Genomic DNA, 15,379 nt, shown 5'->3' with positions numbered 1-15,379 from the left:
ATAATATAAGTTTCATGCTTGCTCATGTGCAATTTTGTCCTTGAGAAACACTTGGCGAGCATAGAAAATTGCACCTAAAAGAAGCAAGTGGCGCTGGAACACACAAAATGCACACATCTCAGCCATCTACCAGTGACTTTAATTCTCTGTGTGATATGTGCCATGCTCATCCACATCTGGTGTTACAACTTTCCATCCTATTTCAGATAGGAAATCCAATTTCAGATACGGTTTTTATTGTGCCTATTTTGCAAAGTATGGTGGTGTTTCAGAACACGCATGTCTCATTATAGCAGAAACTGATTGTACTTGAATGAATTAAAGAAAGGCTGAATCACGAACAGATACTGTTACGGGCTGAATCGAGTCCCCACAAAATTCATATGTTGAAGCCCTAACCTCCACTATCTCACAATGTGACTGTATTTCGAGATAGGGCTTTTAAAGAGATGACTGAGTTAAAATGAGGCTGTTAGAGTGGGCTGTACTCCAATCTGACTGATGTCTTTACAAGAAGAGGAAATTTGGACACACAGATAGACCCCAGGGATGTAAATGTACAGAGAAAAATCATGTGAGGACACAGAGAGAAGGCAGCCATCTGCAAAGTGACAAGAGAGGCCTCAGAAGAAACCAACCCTGCTGAGACCTTGATCTTGAACTTCCAGCCTCCAGAACTGTGAGAAAATAAATTTCTATGGTTTAAGCCACCCAATCTGTGGTATTTTGTTATGGAGCCCTACAAATTAATAAAGTTACCTTGATTAACTTCTATGCATCCTTCATGGCTGAGCTCAAGCATCTATTCTTTACTTGAACCCTGAGTCCCTCACCCAGGATTAGCGTTTTTATTCACACTCCATCCTTCCCAGTATATCTCTTCTTATAACACTTAATCAAACAATGTCATAATAACTTATACCTTCTCTCTTTGGTGTAGATAATGAATTCTTTAGAACAATATTGTCTATTTTTTTATTGATGTTTTAATAGTTTATAACATTGTAAAATTTTTGGTTGTACATTTTTGTTTGTCCATCACCATATACATGTCTCCCTTCACCCCTTGTGCCCACCCCTACCCTTAATATTGTCTATTTTTTTAACTTTTTACCAAAAATTTTTAATATGGCACTTATAAAATTGTAGATTCTGAATATGTTACTGGTAAATAACTGTATGTTAAAAATATTGTGGCCATAGAATCAAAAGAATGTTTAAATGCATTTAATGAAGGAAACCAAAAAATAATATACTTTATGTGACTGCAATGTTGGGACAGCACATCTGTGCCACTGTCCGTGTTTCAGATTTCTGAACCATTTTTGTTTCATTTCTGTTCATATGAGGGCACACAACTCCTGCCCATCCATGTTCCCCTGCACTATACTTAAGGAAAAATCATCCAAGATGTCTAGTGTAGATGACAGAGAGAATGACAGTACTATTAAAAAAGAAAGGAGGAAAGTGGAAGTCTGGAGAAAAATTACAAGGGAGGGTTTAATATATGAATCAATATGGCTTCAGAGGGTAATTATTGGGCATCCACCATCTATTGGTGGGCAATTTCCACTTATCTCTAAGGAAATTAGCTCATGTTGAATGATTGGTAACTTTCTACAGAAATGCTATTGCTCTGGCAAACACTGTGATTGCAGCAATGAAGGGAAGGAGAGTCCATGCTCAGTGCCTAATAATTGAGAGATGAGCAAAATAACTACAGTGATATAACTAGTATTTATACACAGATAAGGAGGATAATAACCGTAATATCAATCTAATAGTTAACATTTATTGACAAATTACTTTGTGCAAAGTGCTTACATTTCTTAATATTAAAGCATTTAAAATGCTTAAAAGTCATAAACTCTAAGAGGTGGGAGTCATCTTCCTCCTATTTTATCAACAAGAAAGCTATAGCCTGTGGTGGCTAATTAACGTGCCCAGGTTACATAGCTCCTTGGTGACAGCTAGGATGCAAAATCTGTTTGTGCTTATTTTTCTCCTATGTTCACTGCTGCTATCAGAAAACCCTCAAGACTGTCTTTTACTTCTTGATCTTCTCCAATCCTCCAAACTTCTCTTTTTTATTCACTTTATGTTTTCCCACTTGGTCCAAGCACTGTTTCTTATGACACCACCCTAGCTCACTGTCACTAATGTTCCTAACTATCTGTGAACTTTACATTCTGTACTATTCATTTGCTGGCTATCAGGCACAGTTTTGTCCCTTCTTGGTCATTTTAGAAGTGCCTTATATTCAGATAGTTTAGCTGCTTTAAAAAACATTTTCCCTTTGTACGTTATAGTTAAATCACACCTAAGAACATATTTCTGGATTGAACTCTAGAATGATTTAGTATTATGAGCACTTATCGAGGTAATCTACTACACGCCACACATCATGCCACATGATGCATTTTTTTCTTATGTCTTCTTCAAAAACCCTGATTGATAGTTATTGTGTTGTGTGTATTTATGTGTGTGTGTGTGTGTGTGTGTAACGGATTGTAATACAAAATATATTTCTTAAGTGAGTCATGGTCAAAAAAGTTTGACATCATTGTGACTTAATATAATTGCAAACCTAGGTCATATACTTTTATTCAAAAGCAAATATTTTAGACTTTTTTTATTCTTATCATTTTGCCAATTTGGTTTCTTGTAGATTCTAATGGTTTCTTGAGCCAGAGTTGCTTGAACGATCTTGATATCACAAATGCAATGACAGTCGGGCTAGGTTCATTTTCTCTCACCTGGCACAGCTCCAGAAGTTCATTGATTTCTGTAATTAAATGAATCGAAAGTAAATCCCAGGCCTTTGCTGCACGTTAGTCATTGGTGCCGATGCCGGAATCTTAATAAGCTGTTGAGTGTGATCTTTTGCCAGAGAGGCGAGGTGTTAACAGTCTTCCTGGTGCTCCCAGGCCATGTAGCAATCTGGGCTTATAATTGCCTAGTCCAGGACAAAAGAGAGAGAAGGTGAAATAGCATTAGATTCACATAATACGGCACACTTCAGAAAGTGGCTAGCTGAGTGAATACAAAATTTATCTTTTTTTTTTCTTTTAAATAAACCCGGGCCAGCCCGGTGGCTTAGCGGTTAAGTGCACGCGCTCCGCTGCTGGTGGCCCGGGTTCGGATCCCGGGCGTGCACCGACGCACCGCTTCTCCGGCCATGCTGAGGCCGTGTCCCACATACAGCAACTAGAAGGATGTGCAGCTATGACATACAACTATCTGCTGGGGCTTTGGGGGAAAAAATAAATAAATAAAAAAATAAATAAATAAATAAACCCAACTTTGCGGATACAGTTTTCTTTAGCTTTTCTAAATGGAATGCAGCAGTTTAGGCTCCCAGTTTCATTAGGATAGTCAGTATTTGAACTAAGAGAAGCCAACATTAAGCATTTTAATTAATTTTCAAAGATGATAAAGTCAATGCTAAATAAACAAATGCCAAGGTCATTTTTTTTTTTTTACTTCCTTGAGGCAGGTCTAAAAACTATACTATTTCCAAGTTCACTTAGAGAAAAAAAATAGAAACACTCCAGACTCCCAGATATACATGTACATATATATATATCATAGAACATGGAAGCTAGAAAATAATATAATCTATCTTTGAAATGAAATTAATATGAATTTTGTTCAATCAATGAGAAATTACAAATGTGGAAAACTTGCAGATCTTCTTTGGAAGGAACAGTTCAAAATCTAAATACATTTTAGGAAGAACTTGATAGAGAAAAAAGGAAATTCTGAGTTTTCACTTGCCAGCAGTGGAATTCTACATCTCTAGAATTTTCTAAGTTCTAAGAGTGAAATGGGTTCAAAATTGTGTTCATGCTTTACAAATAGTCATATCATTTAACCTGGAAATTCCAATTTAGAAATATATTCTAAGTAAATATTATACCTTCAAAAAAGAATGTATATAAAAGATTCTCATAACTTTCATGAGAGTGAAAAATATTAGAAAGTAAAATTCAACATGATCTGCTGAATACTTATAACATGCCTATACAATAAAATACCATGCAGGCATTAAAAACGAAAAGTGTGTTTTTACTGATATGTAAATATTTTACTATACATTGTGAAGTAAAAAACAGGTTATAAAATTATACATATGTGTATATATAAGCACTATGTAAGTAATGTTTTTATACACATACACATGTATATAGATCATGTTTATTTTATATTTATGTATATGATCAAGTATAGAAAATATTTGGAAATTTATATCATAAAATATTGACAGTATTTCTCTTTAGTAGCAGGACTATGGATCCTGCTATTTGGCTTGGCTCCATCTTTTGATTTCTTAAAAGTCAGCATTTTTTTTTTTTTGTATTACTAAAAACAGCTTAAAGAAACTCACATTTTAATGTTATTTGATATAAAACTGCAAATACAGTGATACTTTACCAAAAAGACAAATAGCAAATTGGACAGAATTCATTAAATACTTATTAAAATGTTATAATTATAATATTTTTGTGAACTCTGGAATATAAAGAGAAACAGAAGGTATTGTGCATGCCTTTTTTTTTTTTTTTTTTTGTGAGATCAGCCCTGTGCTAACATCCGCCAATCCGCCTCTTTTTTTTTTTTTTTTTTTTTTTGCTGAGGAAGACGGCCCTGGGCCAACATCTGTGCCCATCTTCCTCCACTTTACATGGGATGCCGCCACAGCATGGCCTGCCAAGCAGCGCGTCGGTGCGCGCCCGGGACCCGAACCAGCAAACCCTGGGCCGCCGCAGCGGAGCGCGCGCACCCAACCGCTTGCGCCACCGGGCTGGCCCCTGTGCATGCCTTTTATAGCATTAAATTTTCTAAACATAAAGCTCCAATACTCCCTTACTCAAACATACAAAATGGCTGCCTATCACCAAAAGAATTAAGTGAAAACTTCAGTCTGGCATTCAAAACTGCTACAAAATAATACCGAGTATGGCTATAATGTATAGTTTTTGGTAAGGACTCAAGTATGCTAAAAATAAATTCTAGTAAATTATTACATTCCCTTCACTTTTGGAGCACTGTGAAAGTCACAAGTATGTATATGATACATGCTCATAACCTCAAAGGGCTGGCACTCAAATTGAGAAAACCTAGGAAACTAACAGATACTGAGCTAGGAGGAGTGGGAAGGGGCTGCCTTTTTCTAGAGTAATCCATACTGGGAAGGCTAAGTAATTTGGGATCAAACGTAGAGTTTGCCCACTTATCTCTGCATTCTCTCTTAGATTGCTCTCTGTAGTTGCTCCTAGGGTATACATTCTAGGATAAAGGTATCCACAGCTTTTTGGCTTCTATCAATCCTGTTGAAAGTAGGCCGTCAGTGTTGTGTCATTTCTCACTGACGGTTTTTAAGATCTTTGCTGTACCTTTGGTGTTTCACAGTTTTATAATGATGGGTTTAAATCTCTCATATTTTCCAATTCTCAGTGTTGTATTGTGGGTGATTTCTTCTAATTTGTCTTGTAAGCTCTAATTGTTGATTTAGCTGTGTCTGATTTACTGCTTAACTACCAAGTGAGTTTTTGATTTTGGAAACTGCATTGATCCTTTCTAGAACTTCTACTTGATGCTCATTCAAATCAAGCTGTTTTTGTGGTTGGTTGCAGTTGTTTGTATGTTGTTTTTTGTGACTGCAGTTCCTTCTTTGATAATTTTAAGCACACATAAGTTATTATAAGTACCTGATAATTACACTATCTGGAATGGTCTAGAACCTGATGTTGCTATTTATTTAGTCTACAGATCCTCAGACATGACAGATTCTTTCCTAGTGTGTTTTATAATTTATGATTTGAGGCTTAGAATTTACTCAGATATAACCATTCTGACAGCAATTTTTACATACATTTATTACCACACAAAACTGGGGTTCTCTTGCCCATTGCCCATAAAGAGACAATTCTTATGGCATCAACTTTTTTTGTGTGTGTGTGTGTGAGGAAAACCAGCCCTGAGCTAACATCTGATGCCAATCCTCCTCTTTTTGCTGAGGAAGATTGGCCCTGGGCTAACATTCGTGCCCATCTTCCTCTACTTTATATGGGATGCCATCCCAGCATGGCTTGACAAGCGGTGTGTTGGTGTGTGCCCGGAATCTGAACCTGTGAACCCCAGGCTGCCGAAGCAGAGTGCACAGATTTAACCCTGCATCACCGGGCCGGCCCCCAGCATCAACTTTTGAGAAAAGAAAAGACTTTATTGTGAGATCAATTTTCAAGGAGATAGGAAGCATAAGCTCTCAGATCTGTCCCCATGATTCAGGATTTATGGCAAAATTTAAGAGGTTAGGGAGAACAGCCTAGTATGCAGAAATGCTGGTGGGGCAGGTTTTGATTGGAAGGCTTTAAACATTTATGGTAAGGCTTTAAACATTTACAGTAGGTGTGGAAGGGATTTTAACACTGATCTTCCTAGACAATGGGCCCCTTGCTTCTGATAAGAGTCCAACTTTCAAGTTCTGGTTGTGTCCGAGTCCTTCAGTTCTGTGGGGGGAGAATCTGTGGTTACAGGGTCATTTCAGGTCAAGACTTTCTCCTCTGTGCACGCTCTGGCTACATGACTTTGCAAATTTTTTTGGCTTGCCCCTGAAAAACCTTCTGTTGATAAGATGGGGTCAGTTTGAACTGGTCCTAGAGTGCCTGTGGTTACACATTTACTTGTTTGTAGACACGTAACCAGTGTAAATTGAGCCCTAAACCTATAGGACAGCAAGTCTGTAATTATGAATTCTCAGAGCAGGGGTTTTTTTTTCCTTATCTAGATCCCACATTTAAAAAGGCAATCTTTCTTGTCATCTCTTTCTGCATGGGGTTTTCATACTTATTCATTCTCTTAGTGGTTACACTTTTAACATTTTCAGCCTTAGTCATGGACCACATCAATTCCACCCTGCTCAGTTGAGTTATAAGACCCTTTAGATGCAAGTTTCTTGGTTATTAAACCCTAAAACCTCTCCTCTCTTCTTTTCTCCCCCACCCCACTCAATCAGAGCAGTAAAAGCATCAGTACCAACTCACCTCTCTCATGTTCAATTTCTCCTCCATTTTTGGTCTCTTAGAAAAATCCTTCACTTTTCCTGGAGATCAACACGAATTTAAAGGACATTTGTTGTATTTATTCAATGCACTTATGTGTATTTAGGCAGGACTTCCTCAGGTTATCCAGTCTTCAATATTGTTGGAAAGAGAAATCTCAATGAACATTTTATATATATACAAAAGCATGCCTAATCTTCCACATCCATAAAGCAAAATTGTTGAAAATATTTTCTCTCAATGATTGGCCCAGTGCTTATACACAGTAGAGGCTTAATATATACGTATTGATTGATTGAACATACAAAACCTAGAGCTATTAATTAGGAAGAATGTGAATGTGTACTTGTTCCCAGGTGCTGATATAAATCTTTTTCAGTGTTACTATAGTATTGCCTTTTAAGACATAGATGATAACCTCAGGAATGGATATGGACTGGATGCAGGGAACAATATGGAATACAGGGAAGGTCAGTGAACATCAGCACTTTTTTCAAGTAAGAATTTATCAGTCAGAAGCAATGACTGATCCACCAAAACTCAATACCTAACAATGTCCCAACCCAGATCAAAAGCCTCACGACTGTCACAATGGCTATAATTAACAAGACAAGAAATAACAAGTGTTGGAGTTTATGTGGGGAAAAGGAAACTCTCACACGTTGCTGGTGGGAATGTAAACTGGTGCAGCCACTAAGGAAAACAGTATGGAGATTTCTCAAAAAATTAAGAATAGAACTACCATACAATCCAGCTATTCTACTGTTGGGTATTTATCCAAAGAACATAAAAATATGAATACGTAAAGATATGTGCACCACTATTCTCATTGCAGCATTATTTATGATAAGCCAAGACTTGGAAACAACTTAAGCGCCTATCAAGAGATGAATGGATAAAGAAGATGTGGTATATATACACAATGGAATACTACTCAGCTATTAAAAAAAAGATGAAATCTTGCTATTTGCAACAACATGGATGGACCTTGAGAGTGTTATTCTAAGTGAAATAAGTCAGACAGAGGAAATCAAATACTGTATGATCTCTCTCATAAGTAGAAGATAAAAACAACAACAACAACCAAATACATAGAGACAGAATTAGATTGGTGGTTACCAGAGGAGAACAGGGGAGGGAGGAGGGCAAAAGGCGTGATAGGTCACATATATATGGTGATGGATGGTAAATTAGTCTTTGCGTGGTGAACATGATGCAGTCTACACGGAAATTGAAATGTAATAATGTACACCTGAAATTTATATAATGTTATAAACCAATGTTACCTCAAAAAATTAATTAATTAAGTAATTAAGAAAAAGAATAATAAGCTTAAAAAAAAAAGCCTATGGCATATCCCTATTGTCTTTCAGACAGAATCCATCTTTCTTAGAATGATATATATTTCCTGCCTTATCTCTTACTGCTATTCCTCATGCACAGGGTGACCTAGTCATTCCTATCTTTGCTCAAGTAGTTCACACATATAGAATCACTTATTTTGCATTGTGCCTGTATATTAACTGATTTATAAATGTTATTCAAATTTCTCCCTTACTTTTGTAACTTTTGTAACAAGGAGAAATAATGATTGTAGTTATTGGAAGTCTTGAAAGAACTTCTGCTGCCTGTGTCTTTTCCTCTTTGTGTTTCTCAGTAAATACCAGTATGACCTGTGGATTCTTCTTACAATTATAGTTCTAACCATGAATGAAAGTGATGGGATTATGATAGTAAAAATTGCTTTCATAAATATAATAGATTCTAATTATTCTGCATGTTGTATATTCTAATTGCTCTAATATTCTCTGTATTACTGTATGGATGTATTTGGGAATCAACCCAGACTGAACATCAGAATAGTTCGTGAAATTTATTTATTATAAAATGAAAAGATAGAAACAGACAATACATAGAGAGATAATTGCGAACGGTCCTTAATCTTACGAAAAACTGCTCAATTTGGCTTCTAATAACATAAATGCTGATTAAACTACACTATGATACTATTTTTAACAAAAATATGAAAATTTCTCTCCATTCTCTACTTGTACAGCTATGGAAGAAATAGACACTCTGACATGATAGCTAGTGGGAGTGCAAAATAATATAACTGCAATGTAGGAGAATCTGGAGATAGTGATCTGAAACAGATAAGCATTTGCTCTTAATCTCAGAAATCTCAATTCTAGGAACTATTCCTAAGAGTCAAGGTCAAAAATACAACATAATAAAGTGATATATGCATGATATTATTCATTGTGGCATATCGGTAAAAACAAGAGACTTAAAACAGGCCTCTTGTCCATTATCGGGCACTAGTTGAAGAAACTATGGGAAAACAACTCTAAATTAACGAGAAATAAAGATCCAATATGTCTACGAAGTATTAATTAAAGGTTAAAAAAATAGAGGACGAGCCACAGATACAGTATTTTTAAAGTAAAATTTAAAAAAAGTAAGATATGGAAACATGTTTATGGTAAGCTACTTATTAAATAGTAGTGTTGGCAATATGAATGTATATACATTCATACTTACATTTTCAAGATGTAAATATGGAAGAATAAAGCAAAAGCAAAAACTAATAAAAAATGGTTACCTTATATGAGGAAAGAGGGAAGCAGGGGAGGATATAGGAATAGAAATGAGATTTATGTGAATATACCTGCTTTTCTGATTTTGATTTTGAAACCACGAAAATTATGTCAAAAGGGCACAATACTTACAAATTGAAAATGAACTAAAGCCAATAGGCTTAATTATATATCAAGAGAATGGTATAACCCTGGAGAGAAGCCAATTACTTCAAGTGACTTTAAACACAGTATTTCAACTATGTATCCCTGGAAGAAATTATTCTAATGACAAAAAAGAAAACAAATCCTAACTGTGATCAAGTCTCTAAACCTAAGTGCCAGTTGATAGGAACTACAGGGGATAGAAAAACAAGGTAAGTAACATCACAAAGTAGCAGTCAAAAAATTCAGATAAAGCCAAGTGCTACATTCTAACATCCACAGGATAAATGATGTGGCTTTACTGATGTATCCAATGATATGGGGAGGAAAAGAAGGGAGATTATTATCAAATAAAAGATACTTAAGAAATGTTGTTCAGATACTGATTTGAACAAACCAACTCTAAAAATTTATCTTAAAGACAGCTGGGAAAATTTGAGTATAGACAGGGTGTTCTATGACATTGAAGATTTTTTGTTTATTTTATCTTGTGTCATATGGCTTGGTAGTTATTTTTTTAAAAAACACTCATAGATATGCATAATAATAGAGCCACATAATAAGCTATGTATAAGTAAAATGACATGACGATATCTGGGATTTGCTTTAAAATACTCCAGAATTATTGAAAAAAAAAACTATTTAGGGAAGATAAAATAAGTTTGGCAACATGTGGTTCAATGTTGAAGTTGGATGATGGGTACGTGGGGGTCCATAATAATATCTTATCTACTGAATTAGAATCCCTGAATAATAATAATTCCCAGCAAATTGTACTTTTAAGACTCACCTTGAGTACCTTTGATGTTCATCAAGGATTAGGAAATATTGTTACCTAGCAACAGAGAATATGTTTATGGAATCTTCATGCATCCAAGTCTAATGTCTACAATTCAATTGTTTTGCTAATTGATGCAACTATTCTTTACTACTGTCCAGTTTGCTTCCAAGTGGTATATATTTTTATTCTTCTACTTTTCTTCTCCTTCCTACTATCTTCTTTTATTTTCAATAATGTAGGATAAGCTTTTTTAAAAGTTAAATTCACTCATAATTCTTCACTTAAAATACTGATATAAAGAAGTAAAAGTTCCCATATTTGCCCCTCCACGCTATCCCCTCTTTAGCTCACTCAACCCAGACCCTACTAGAAATAACTACTCTTACCTCTTTGGTATGTATCTGTCTGGATTTTTTGTTTGTTTACACAACATATCTTTCCAAGTCAGAATGTAAATTGAGCTCCTTTATAAGGACCATATTAGCATTCCATAACATAAATTAAACATATTTATCTATTCCCTAATGATGGATATTTAGGTATTTAGTTATGTGTGTATTTGTTTTTGTTATAATAAACATTGCTGTCATTAAAATACTTGTAAATGTTCATTTATATTCTCTTCCTGGAATTTTGGTAAGACAGATTCCTCAAAAAAGTGATTGCTAGGTAATATGTATGCATGTTTTCAAATTTGAAAGGTACTGCCAAAATGCCCTTCCAAACTTTACAGCTGTTTGTACTCAGCGTATATACCTCAGTGTTATTATTGTGATTTTTTTTTTGGGGGGGGCAATATTCACACTTTTTACTTTATTTACTGAAATTGATCATTTTTATGTATCACTATTGGCCATTTGGACTTCTTCATATGTAAATTGCTTTTCTTTATTTTTCTGTCAGGTTGATTACCTTTCTTATTTGTGGAATCACTGTATATATAAGTTTATGGTATCCATTTGATTCATGTAAGGCCACTTTGTGGTATCTCTTACCATTCAAAAAGTTTTTTCACCTTAATATTATAAATTTTTTATGTATATATTTTAATGCATTTAGTTATTTTTAAGATATCTAAAAATTTAATTAATGAATGCCATGATGAGATAAGTCTCTCATTTTTAGTGGGCTTCAGCAAAACAATAAATTTAAATCCTAGTTTACTGAAAATAAATATCTATGCCACAAAGCAATGGCACAGTTGAACCATAAAGGATTCACATAGATTCCATAAAAGCACTTTGAATTTATCTTATTTACAACCTCACCATTTTCACCATTTGGTATAAAAATTATTTACACTGTTGAAGAAATTTCATGAAATCTTGATCAGATAAGGGATGTGTGTTTATGTGTGTGTGTGTTTACAAAGACCTCTTGCATAACTACAAAAAATCACAGCACATCAGACCCAAAGTCTCTGCCCAATTATTATCTAAATTTAAACACAAAAATATGAGCAAAAATCAACTTCTCTTGCCTTAAACTTTTGGTACTAGTGAATTTTAAGCATTTTTTTCTTAAAGAACCAGCATCCCCATTAAAAAGCTACATCTTTAGACAGCGTCATATAATTGGCCTAAGAAATCGCCAAGACAGGCTATATGCCTTCAAAGCAGTCATATTTGATGGTAGAATAGATGTGTAAAAACCTAATTAAAACAAATTTTGTTTTATAAAGATTTTAGTAGGTGACAGAACCTTGGTAGATTGTAAAAGGGATAATTTTCTTAGTATGGGCCCATATGGAAGAACTCTCAGGAGGTCACTTGAGCAAACTGTTGAATAAATCCAAAAGATGAGGTGAAAGGGGTGAGAAAAAGGAAGAAGAACTCAGAATAGAAGAGTAATACATTCTCAAATAAATAAATATGAGACAACATGATATGTTTGAAGAGCAGGTTGTTTGGCAAGGGTGGCATGCATTTATTTATGGAGGAGAGATTGATATGAGGCTGGAAGGGTGTTCTGACATACTGGGTCCTTGGGACTTTATTCTGAGTTAGCAATTTGCAAAGCTAACAAAACCCATGGAAATGCCTCAGAGCCTCCCTTGGTGGGGTTGAAGAAGGATAAGAAGATGACTATTGGTAAGGCTCTGTGCCCTATTTTTACATAGAAGTTCAACATAAGAGGTCATTTGAAGCAATGGGTACTACAGGCTTAATAAACAAAAGTTTTAAAAATCTGGGACCAAAAAAAAGGCACAATACTCTAGACATGTGTTCAATTTCAAAGAATAAAAGTATATGGGTTGCCCTGCTTCTGAACAACAGTGTTCTGCTGGTGTCCAAGATGAAGTAACAGTGACCAGATTTATTCTTAGGCCTGAAAGAAAAAAAATGCTGGAAAAAATATATGAAACAATGGTTTTTAAGACCCTGGGACAACAGGCATTGAAGTAGAATGATTACTGAGACAATGGAAACAAACAATATGAGCCTTATGATTGCCCCAGCTTACCTCATTGAGAGAATTTCAGCATGAGAGGCAATCCAGGAGAAGCTCATAGGACTCTTTGAGTCGCAGAGACAAAGCTGAGAGTCCTGAGAGACAAAGGTAGCTAGAGTTTGCAGGACAGTGTACCAGAGGGTAGACCGGAACAGAGATAGAAATTCAAAGATCTACAGAGGGATCCGTTGAATATTTGGTACAATACTGATCAGCACATGGGTAAGAGGAAATTACCCGAGGCCGAGGAAAGAACCACCTGAAAGAATTAGATGGAATAGTGTCTGGCATATACAGAGTAACGAGTAGTTTCCCACCAGCCAGTGTGGACAACCTCACAATTCATGAGGCATTGGCTAGAGTACCCAGAAAGATATTGCCTCTTTAGGGGAGAAATACTTACCCCAAATCTAAACACTGCTTTGGTCCTGCCTAACAAATCTTAACAGCAAGATCCAAATAGACAAATTGAATAAGAGCAAAAGCTAGTTCTTTGAGAAGAAAATTCTATTAATTCTATTTATCTCTTATTTATCTTTGAAAAGACAAATAGAATTAATAATTCTTTAGCCTGACTGATAAGGGGAAAAAAGAGAGAGAGAAGACAAAAAGTACCAATCAGGAGTGAGAGGGATGATATCACTATAGATTTTATAGACATTAAAAAGATAATAAAGAAATATCATGACCGTTAGGCCAATAAAGGAGACCATTTAGATAAAATGGACAAATCCCTTGAAAATACAAGCTACTAAAGTTTCTTCAAAAGAAATAGATAGAGAGGCGGAGTCAAGATGGCGGCGTAGGCAGACTCTGAACTCACCTCCTCCCGTGGACACAGCCAATTTACAACTACTCGTGGAAAAATTACCCCTGAGACAGAACTGAAAACTGGATAACAGGAACTCCTGCAACAACGGACAATCCTAACTGGGGTAGAAGAGGCAGAGACTCCCTTCCGGAGAGGAAAAATGCCGCCTTCACAAGCCGCCAGCATCACGGCCGCCCGGGAGCAGCTCACAGGTACGCAGCCTCCCTGGAGGCGCGGGGCCCTGAGCCGGGGAGCGCCCCCGCTGTCGGCATTTTGTGGACCCAGCACAATCGAGACCAGCGGCATAATATCTGACTTTGCCTGCTACTAAAACATTGGGGAGTACCCCCAGAAAACCCGGTTCACCATAAGAAACGATGAAATCCAGCCATTTGTGACAACGTGGATGGATATTGAGGGTATAATGCAAAGTGAAATAAGTCAGAGGGAGAAGGTCAAATACCGTATGATTTCCTTCATTAAGTAGTAGATAATAACAACAATAAACAAACACATAGGGACAGAGATTGGATTGGTGGTGACCAGAGGGGAAGGGGGGAGGGAGGAGGGTGAAAGGGATAATTCGGTACATATGTGTGGTGATGGGTTGTAATTAGTATTTTGGTGGTGAACATGATGTAATCTATGCAGAAATAGAAGTACAATGATGTACACCTGAAATTTTTACAATGTTATAAACCAATGTTACTGCAATAAACAAAAAATTAAAAAAAAAAAACCCGGTTCACAAAGAAACTAAAACTGGCTCTTAAAGGGCCCACGCACAAACTCACCCGTTCCAGAAAGCATCCTAAAATCACCAGAAAGAAAGGTGCACAGTGCTTTGGTGACAAGAAACTCACCTAATAGGCCCTGAGTGCATCTCGGTGAGGGGTGAGACCTCTCCAGGGACTGGGACAGTGGCGGCGGCCATTGTTGTGGCCTGGTGTGAGCGTGCTGACACAGATGCCATTGGAGTTCTCCCTGAGGCCTGCTAGCCCAGGGTCTGCTCCACCCGCTAGAGCACCAATTTATTCCAGCTCAGCCAGGGCAGGCAGCCCACCCTAGAGACTGGCCCCACCCAACAACAAGCCCTCAGGCAACATGTGGGCCTGCATAGATTGGTGACTGGATTCTCTGCAGCCTGGCAACTGAGCCGAGTTTAGCAGGGCAGGGTGTGCACAAGGAGCGGGTGGAGAGTGTGGGGTGGTGGCGGAGTGTGTGGGGCTCCCGCCGTGGAGAGACTGGGTCCGCTTGGGGGTCGGGGCGCTCACACGGGGCAGGACTGTGTTGACTGTGTGTGGACCTGTGGGCAACAGGGCTTGTCAGCTGCAGAAGACTTGTGCTTCTCAAAGACCCACATAGGAGGTTTGCCCCACCTTCCAAAGCCTGAAACAATTGGGTACTCCTGTGCCTGAGGCCAGCCCCACCCAGGTGCAATCCTCAGAGAACTGACAAGAGACCTAATAGGGTAGAGGCTTACAGCAATTGTAAGGCCCTGCCTAACAACCTGCCACACTGGGGGCCTACT

At 37.0% G+C, this 15,379-nt stretch overlaps 1 long non-coding RNA gene across 1 annotated transcript; it reads right to left on the bottom strand.

The window, feature by feature from the left end:
* Window positions 1-2,592: 2,592 nt before the first annotated feature.
* On the bottom strand, window positions 2,593-14,889 carry LOC147915297 (uncharacterized). Its single transcript, XR_015554221.1, has 3 exons — window positions 14,712-14,889; window positions 7,047-7,105; window positions 2,593-2,956 (listed from the first exon to the last, which is right to left on the bottom strand). It is a non-coding gene; the product is annotated as an uncharacterized LOC147915297 (long non-coding RNA).
* Between the last annotated feature and the right edge of the window lie 490 nt (window positions 14,890-15,379).

The sequence above is a fragment of the Ceratotherium simum genome, chromosome 14 (assembly GCF_057802395.1).
Source record: "Ceratotherium simum simum isolate JZ-2026a chromosome 14, ASM5780239v1, whole genome shotgun sequence".
Taxonomy (NCBI): Eukaryota; Metazoa; Chordata; class Mammalia; order Perissodactyla; family Rhinocerotidae; genus Ceratotherium; species Ceratotherium simum.
This window is presented reverse-complemented; position numbering and strand designations above follow the sequence as displayed.